Below are 9,414 nucleotides of genomic sequence, written 5' to 3' on the forward strand. Positions count from 1 at the left end.
ATGAGACTTCAGTAGCCCAGGGCTCATTCTGTTCCAGAAGTGACCTTAGTCTGAAGGGTCTTTCTCAGAGGTGGTAACATAGAGCTTAAATAAACTCTAGTGTAGTCCTGATGTTTCTAAATACAAATGTCTAGAAGTATTCAGTCTTGGTCCAAATAGATATTTGATGTAGAAAATGCTAGATTCTTTTTATAACACATTTATCAAGTAGAAACAAGGTCCCTGATATTTCATCCTAGTCTAGTTCTGAATGTTTTGCTCTTGCTACAAGGTTTCTCAGCATCACCACTGTCGACATTCTGGACCAGCTAATTCTTTGGGGCTGGTGGGCTTTCCTGTGCATTTCAGGATGTTTAGCATTCCTGGCCTCTATCCATTCAAAACCAGTAGCAATCTTCAGTTATAATAAACCAGAATGTCTCCAGTTACTGCCAGATATCCTTTAGGATCCAAAGTTTCCCCTGTTTGAGAACCCTTGTCAAAGAAGGAATAACTTTTTCTACTTCACACAAAGACACCCTGTGGGCCAGCAATGGTCTGTCAACAAATCTCTCTTTGTTCGCCCCTAAGGCCAAGTAAGCCATGACAGCTTGGGGGAATCCTAGATCGAAGAGAGGTGCAAAATAGCTGTGATCTTCAGCAAAGGGCTAACACAAAAAGGACACAGGCGAGAGAGTAAAAGTGAAGATAGAATTTTAAAGGACAGTGGGCTTGTACGCAAAGATTGCTTTGTTCTCATTGTTCATTCTATCATGAAGTAGCTGTTGAGTGTCTGCTATGTCACTGTCTTGGTGCTATAGCTGCAAGGAGTGCAAAACCAAAGTAACATGGAGTCCCAAGCCTCTAGAACTTTATAGTCTACATGAGGAGATGAGCATAGACATGTCCAACAGTAGGATTATGGTCCAAGCTGTATGTGATGAACAGAAATAGTGATACATGATAGTCAGCACAGTATGTGGCAAATGTTATTAACTGCTCCCCAAATTAATAACTAATTTCAAAAAAAGAAGATGAGTTCATTCCAAAAAAACTTCTATTACCAAACATTTTTTTTGAATTTTATTTATTTTTGGCTGCGTTTGGTCTTCGTTGCTGCACGTGGGCTTTCTCTAGTTGTGGTGAGCGGGGGCTACTCTTCGTTGCAGTGTGCGGGCTTCTCCTTGCAGTGGCTTCTCTTGTTGCAAAGCACGGTCTCTAGGCCACAAGGGCTTCGGTAGTTGTGGCACACGGGCTCAATAGTGTGGCTCGCAGGGTCTAGAGCGCGGGCTCAGTAGTTGTGGTGTACGGGCTTAGTTGCTCCGCGGCATGTAGAATCTTCCCAGACCAGGGATCGAACCCATGTCCCCTGCACTGGCAGGTGGATTTTTATCTGCTGCGCCACCAGGGAAGTCCCTCTGTTATCAAAATTTTTAATTTTATAAGTATTTTTCATCTGAATGAAGAGTTTAGTAGGCCCAGGTTCAAGGACTAGTCCTGTCCTAACCAGCTATGTGACCTATGACAGCCACATAACTGCTCTAGGCCTCAGTTTTCCCATCTCTAAAATGAGAGGGCTGAACCGGATGATTTCTCAGGCCCTTCCAGCTACAACATTCTGTGACGCTGAGCCCTTTTGGTTTTCTCCATTCTGAGCTTAATTTCTCATTCTCTGAAGTATTGCATCCCAGAATTTTTTTTTTTATCTTTTTTTTTTTCCAGAATTTTTTATACTAAAAAATTGTATTTCCAAATCTGCAATAGCTTTAGCTTGAAATATATATTATGCCATAAAGCTCAGCATAGATATGTAAAGCAGAACTCAGAAACATTAAATAGCTCATAAGTACTTTAAAATTAATTTGATCTTGAATGTGTCTGAATGAATGGGCTTGACATAAGCCTTTCCATTTTTCACACCACTTCAGAGAGTCCACAAAGTACAAACTGTAAATCAGCCTTCACATTTGCTGGTATGGCCACTAAGCTGAACAAAAAAAAAAAGAAGAAGAAGAAGAAAAAGAGATATGGCTACTAAACTATTCAAACAAGATTTAGGAGCTTGGAAAGCACAGGGCCCAGCTTGTGACTTGCCTTCTTTGAAGTACTCATGTTTGTGTAACTCAGCTGGTGTCTAGACACACAGAGAGTGGACATTTGAAGCAGTAGGTCCAGTAACTCAAAACAGAACAGGCTTTAGCCTTGAGTATACATTTCAAGCAGGCTTGTATGGCTGAGAGAGAGGGAGGGAGGGAGGGAGGGAGGGAGAATATGTTAAGATAGGACAGTGATATAAGGAACTGTCACAGAGATCAGCAGGATAGAAATGATCAATTCCCTTCCCCACTCAGGTTGTCATGGGCCAAGCATAGCCACAGTGAGCCTCGTGAACTGAAGCATATTTAGACAGCAAGAGCAGTCTGTGGTGTGAACTGTACAGAATTTGCCGTCACACGTTAGCTGCTCTATGAAAAAAAAAAAGGAGAAGCAACATGGAAATACGATGAACTTGGGGTCAGATTGATCCAAGACAAATCTTAACATCTACCACTTTCTAGTTATGTGTCCTTGGACAAATTATTTAATGTCTTGGAGATTGCATTTTCCTATCTATAAAATGGATACAATAAGACCTATAATCCAGAATTGTTGTGAGGATTAAATGAAATAATGTGTGTTTCAGGACTGAGTCAGCTTCATATAACAGAAAATCCAAATAATAGTGCCTTTAACACAGAGAGGTTGATTTTCCTTCGTATAATATGAATTCTGATGGTAGCAGTTCATGACTGGCAAGGGGGCTCCATAACATCAAGAATGTCCCAATTTCCTTCTTTGTTTTGCTGTATTATCTTTAGCTTGTGGCTTGTATCCTCGTGATTACCTTGTGATCATAAGATGGTTCCTGCAGCTCCAATCATCACGTTTCCATTTCAGTTAGGAAGAAGCAGAAGAGGGAGGAACAAGAAGAAGCCTGCCTTCCAGCTAACTGTTTAAAGAGTTTTCCTAGGTGCCACACCCAGCAACTTTTGTTTATAACTCATTGGTCATACCTATCTTCAAGGGAGACTGGAAGAGTTAGGAATTGAGATGGACACATTGCTACCCTCAACAATATAGGGGATTAAGGCAAAAGAAGAGAGTGGATACTAGGTAACTAATTAGTAGTCTCTCATGATATGTAAAGCACCTAGCTAATGGAAGGTATTCAGTGAATAAAAGCTATTATTTAATGTATTCTTTAAGCTATTTTGGAAATACTTGGCCCATCTTACTATTCCAACTCCCTCAGAAGGCCTATCCAATCTTTGGGTCAAGGCCCATCTCTCAGAGGCCTCCACCACCCTTTGGGGACCTCACAAAAGAGGTTAGACCCTCTTCCAGATCACAGCCTTTGGCATTTTGAAAGCAGCTGTCCTGTGCTCATTAGACCATCTCAGCCCCAGACCAACTACCCCCAGGTCCTTCAAGTCAGACGGTACTGTCAGAAGTCCTAAACATTCTTCTGTGAACCAGATCTCTCTGTAGCTGGGGCTCACACAGCAGAACAAAATGATCCAGGTGTGGGCAGTGCAAGAGGAAACAGAGAAGGTCTGTCAGTTTCCTAGTTTTAGACTCTCTCTTTGCAGCCCACTCCTGCCATGCCTGACTCATAAGTCAGCCCTGGGGGACTCTTTCATCAGAGGCTGAGACAGCCCAGGCCTCTTCCTATGGGGCAGTCTAAGAAACAGAGTTGACCTTCCTGGGCTCTGATGCCCTCAGAGCAGAGAGGCAGGGCCTCTAGGTCTCTGTCCCCACTGCCCTCAAACTCCTCAGACCCGCAGAGGGTACTGTCTGTTCACAGAATTGGCAGGCAAAGGGTTAAGGACACAGCCTCACAGGATGGGGAGGAGAGAACCCTGCCCCAGCAAGCAGAGAACTCAGTAACTCAAATCTAGCTCCCTCCCCTACCCTCCTGTCTGAAATCAAGAGACGTAGATGCCCGGATACTCTTCCAGCAAAGGAGCAGTGTTCCAGGGGTTCAGGACTTATTCCCAGGGGGTACTGGCCTGATGGCCCTTCCCAGGGGATGAGGCAGCCAGGGCTCAGTAAGGCACAGCCAGCAGCCCTCCTGTTCTCAGCCACAGGAAAGATGGGTGAAGGCTCCCCAGGCCAGAGCAGCTGAAGAGGTTAGCCAGACAGATGGCCTAAGTAGAAAAGCAAGAAGGAAAATTTGTCTCCAAAACATACTGACTCCCAGAGCTCATCCTTATGAGGCCCAGGCTACAGTTTGGCCCCAAGCTCCTGGCCTCAGGTCTTGCTTCCTGGGGAGATAGAGCACCCCTATCTTGCTGACCAAGGGTCCACAGCCTGGCTTGCCCACCGTCAAAGGCAAGTAGAAATGTGAAATTATAAAGGAAGAGAGTAGAAAAAATATAAAAGGACCCACTTTGCTGTGAGGAGTGATAGAAGTCACAGGTGCCTTTTAAGTCATGGATTGCTGGGTTTTCATGGAATATATAGAAAAAAAAGTGGTTTCCCTTTGGCTAGGATGGGTATCCATCCTGACTTTCCTGGGAGAGTCCCAGTTTATATCTGCTGACCTGACATAATTATGAATAGCATCCACTTTCACTCTTGAAATGGACCTGATTGGACCACAAGTGATATGGTAGCTCTACCTTGGAGAGGGACTAGAAAGAATAATGTTATTCTTTTCATCACTTTTCTCCTATAATCATAGTATATTTATAGCTAGACATTGACCATTTTACCATGTAACCATGTTCATCTTTACAAATTAAAAATTATACTCTTATCCAAGCTAATTTATCTTAATATAAGTTGTATGTCATCAAGTTGCACTTTTATTCCTAATAAAAAAATATTATCCATACATAATGGTAATACTAAAAGTAACCAGAGAGAGTTCTTTTTTAAATGGTTTGAGTCTACAAATAATTATAATAGGTTTAATAATTTTTGTTGAAACCAGTGCAGTATCATCATAGTTTTTGATGATTTTTAACTTTGTTGTTGTTTATTCAAAGGCTGCATTCATATTTTCCTGGACTTGTTTATTGATCTTTAAGCGGGGCAGCTCAACATAGAGAAGGAGCAGAGGCCTTAGACTCGATAGAACTGGGTGTAAAGTCTGGTTTTTCATCTCTCTTTGTGGCGTTAATCAATATCATCCTCTGTTTCTATATTGATAAAATGGGAATGATAGGAAGAATGGTTAGTATTTATCAACCATGTTCTACTGACCAAGCACTGTTCTCAGTGGCTCACGTATGTTAACTTATTTAATCCTCACAACAACCCTGCGAGGAAGGTGCTATTATATAATCCTTATTTTTACACAGAGCAAACCAAGAGGTTAAGGCACTTGCTCAAGATTGCACAGCTCTTACTTAACACCTGAATTCTTTTTTTTTTTTTTTTTTTTTTTTTTGCGGTACGCGGACCTCTCACTGTTGTGGCCTCTCCTGTTGCGGAGCACAGGCTCCGGACACGCAGGCTCAGCGGCTATGGCTCACGGGCCCAGCCGCACCGCGGCATGTGGGATCTTCCCAGACCGGGGCACGAACCCATGTCCCCTGCCTCGGCAGGCAGACTCTCAACCACTGCGCCACCAGGGAAGCCCAACACCTGAGTTCTTAACCACTGTGTTCTGTTGCCCATCTGATGGGGGTCTGAGGAAGATTACATGAGAAATTAAACATATAATGCTCATCATTGTGCCTGGCAGAGTAGAAGTTTGACTAAGCAAAGCATGTACCTTTCACAGCAGCATCCTCCAGCACGATAGCATTCCAGTGTCTGCCTAAGCAGAGAGAGTTTTGGTGAAAGTGCAGTCTACACAGGTTTGTTTCCCAGATTGCTTGGAAATTCAGATCAGGCAGTTCCAACGATGTAAAGAGATCTTTGGCAAGAATGTAATCGTGCTCTCAAAACATGTCCTTGAGAGCATTTTTCCTTGAGAAAAACTGAGTTTGTTTCTTTTGAAGGAAACCCCAAAACTTTCAAACTGAGCAAGGAAGAACATTTAGAGCCTGAAGGTGTATGTCAAGCTATGCGTAACCACGTCCTGTATCAGAGAGAAAATCAAGCGTAAAGCACTGCCACTAGGGAGAGTGGCCTGCAGCCCCCTCTCCTCCAGGGTGCCCTCACCCGCCCCTCGCTCAGTCACAATCCCCATGTGTGCCTGTGTACAGCAAACCACCAGACACCCCAGTCAGATTGTCAGATTCTCTGAGAGCCTCCCTGCAGCATAGTTTCCTCATTGAAAAAAAAAAAGTAGAGGCAGTGGGGATTTTCCTGCATCACAAAATGATTGTAAAGATTAATGATGTAAAGTCGCATAGAGCACCTTAATACATCAGAAGAAAGTGTTTCGGAATTCTGTATGACGCACGTGGGGCACGCGATAGAGCATGGTCTTCAGAGCAGCTAGCCCTGAATTTGAATCCCCACTGAACCTGCACTACTGGTTTCTAGTTAGGTGACTTTGGGTAAGAGGCTAAAGCATTTGGGACCTACCGTCCTCATCTGTAAAAGGAGGATTAATAATATCTGCCTTCAAAGGTGTCATGGAAATGGACTAAAGATGGCACAAGGAAATCCTCGTCATACAGTAGACAGTCTCAGTCCCTCTGCCTGATCAGCCCTTCAGTTATTTAGGGACTAATGATGTGTACACTATGTAAATTTTACCAGCCCCTTCACTTCTCCTATTTTCCTGTCCTTTGCCATTTCAGTATATATTGGTGAAAGCCACGCTGGAACAGGGAGAAAACTTTGAAATGGAATGAAACTTACAGAAATCAGCATTGTCCTTTGTTATTTTCTTCTCCAGTTAAAGAGCTTGGTACAGAAGATAGACTCGAATGTTTAGGAGTTTAGCTGCACCAGATAACTTGTCATTGGCCTTTCATGGTGGAGAATCTATAATTGGTTGCATTGTCCATCTTCCTATCAGGCGATATTAGTACCCATAGTATTACATTCTCCAGGAACATTTTAAAAAAACAAAACAAAACAGGTAGCTATAAAGGACCAAATTTTGCTCCCAGCTACACATTCAGTGATTCTAATTCATAAGGCTTGAGTGCATACATCTGAGGAGAGAATTTTCTTCATAACCAATATTCATTCTGTCCAAATGTGCCAGAGAGTAATACTACTGTAAAGCATATTGAACCCAGCAAATTGAGTCCTAAAGCATTTCTTTTACTCTGTTATTTCTCACTTAGAATGCTTTTCATCCACCTCAAAAAGCTCTTTTCCTGGCCTTCCCTGGTGGCACAGTGATTGAGAGTCCGCCTGCCGATGCAGGGGACACGGGTTTGTGCCCTGGTCTGGGAAGATCCCACATGCCGCGGAGCGGCTGGGCCCGTGAGCCATGGCCGCTGAGCCTGCGCGTCCCGAGCCTGTGCTCCGCAACGGGAGACGTCCCAACAGTGAGAGGCCCGCGTACCGCAAAAAAAAAAAAAAAAAATTCTTTTCCTGTCATGGCTCACCACCTTGTCTTAGGATCTTCCGTTCAGTATTTCTACCTGATGCAAAAGTCAGACCAGACGGGACTTTCCTGTCTCTGGATTCCATCACGGATGAACTGCAAGCTCCTTCTGAATCCTCACCTCTCTTCCTCTCCTGTATCTCCTGGATGCCCTTGGACATCACCAGTGCTTTTGTCATTTGACTTAAATATTCTATAGCATCATATGCTTCCTAAAATTACCTGTTTGGACCTAGTAGACATCATTGGGGTCTGGCTGGGCAAGAGGGATCAAGATGGCGAGTCCAGATGCCCGATAAGATGTGGCAGCTGTCATTGTCCAGTAGAGACAAACACTTGAACAACTGGGAGGTGGGCAGAAGGAAGGCTTAGGGCCAAAAGCTAGCTGACAGGCTCCCAATGTTCCATTGACTAGTTAATCAACACACATGTGCACAATCCATTCAGCATGACCTGCTCAGGTCTGGAGACAGAGAAGGCAGCTTCAGTTACACGATGGTTTGGATGGAATGTGCCCAGGGAATTCCTTTACTAGGTCTCCATACTGCTGAGACATTTGTTCATCTCAATGGATGTTCTCAAATCTCTTTAGACCATTGTAGCCTTGGAGTGGTAGGGATACCGTTTATTTTGATGCAGGTAGAAGACAGTTGTCAGCCAGATTTATATTCATTAAACAAATATAAATTTATATTCTCTGGCACTTTCTTTTTGCCATTCATTCCTTCCTTGCATTCTCTTCACTTGTGTGGGTTCCATTGTGAACTTTCTGTAGCAGGTGGCAGTGTGGCCTCTGGAGTCAGTTGCCCTGGGTTCAAGTCTTGACCCTTCCATTTAGTATATCTGTGGCCATGGGTGATACATTTAACTGTAAGGACCTCAGTCTACTGATGCTCACTAATGGAAATGAGAATAGTGCCTAACTGATTGATTTATTGAGATTAAATGAGTGAGTGCTCATAAAGACCCTAGTATCAGACACAGAGTAAGCACTCATTAAGTATTGTTCAATCAGCCAACATTTGCTATGTGTTTTGCTGGTAAGAGTGATTTTTAGATTTGCTCTCCAGGGCGCTCCACACTTTGCATCTAGGCAGCCAATGTCCAGAGCCTAGGAAATTCACTGTAGGCATGAAGACCAACAGCAGGAAAGGAAGCTGAGATGAGCTCTAATCCTCAAACGGTCGTCACTTGTTCATCCATTAATTTCAGTCAGTAAACATTGAGCACCTACTATGTGCTAAGCACCATTCTGGAAGATGGAGATAAATTCCACTTCTCCTGGAGTAGACACAAATCCCACTTCTCCTGGAGTTTGTTTTCTGCTGGGGAGAGACAGGCAATAAATAAACTTAAGAGGCAAGAAAATATCAGAGAGTAAAAAATGCTATGCAGAGAATTTAAACCAGGTAATATGATAGACAGGGACCAAGTAGCTCCCCCAGGTTGGATGTTCAGGGAGGGCCTCTGAGGCTGTGACATTTAAGCCAAAATCTGGAGAGACTGATCCAACAACAGTCATGAGAAAGACTTCCAGGCAGTGGGAGGAACAAGATCAAAGTTCCAAAGATGGGAATGAGAAGCAGAAAGAAGGCCAGTTTGGATAGTACTAGGTAAGAGGGAGAGTGGTGTGAAATAAAGCTGGAAGGTAGGCAAAGGCCAGGTCCAAAGGCTTTATAAGCCAGGGAAAGGAGTTTGGATTTTATTCCAGCTGTGATGGGAGCTGTTGGATGGCTGTGAACTGGGAGTAATATAATCTGAGTTAAACTTTTAAAGGTGCATCTTGGCTGTCTTATACCTCTCTTTACTGTCACTGTGTGTGGCTGGCCCTCTATGATGAGGTATTTATTGTCTTTGGAAGAAGCTATCCCATACAGCCACAGGAAGAAGTGCTCAGCAGACCAAGAGGCCATCACATTCAGAAAAGCCCACTG

Source organism: Delphinapterus leucas, chromosome 9 (assembly GCF_059928025.1).
Source record: "Delphinapterus leucas isolate spDelLeu-1000000601 "Yukka" chromosome 9, BTC_Dleu_Yukka2, whole genome shotgun sequence".
NCBI lineage: Eukaryota > Metazoa > Chordata > Mammalia > Artiodactyla > Monodontidae > Delphinapterus > Delphinapterus leucas.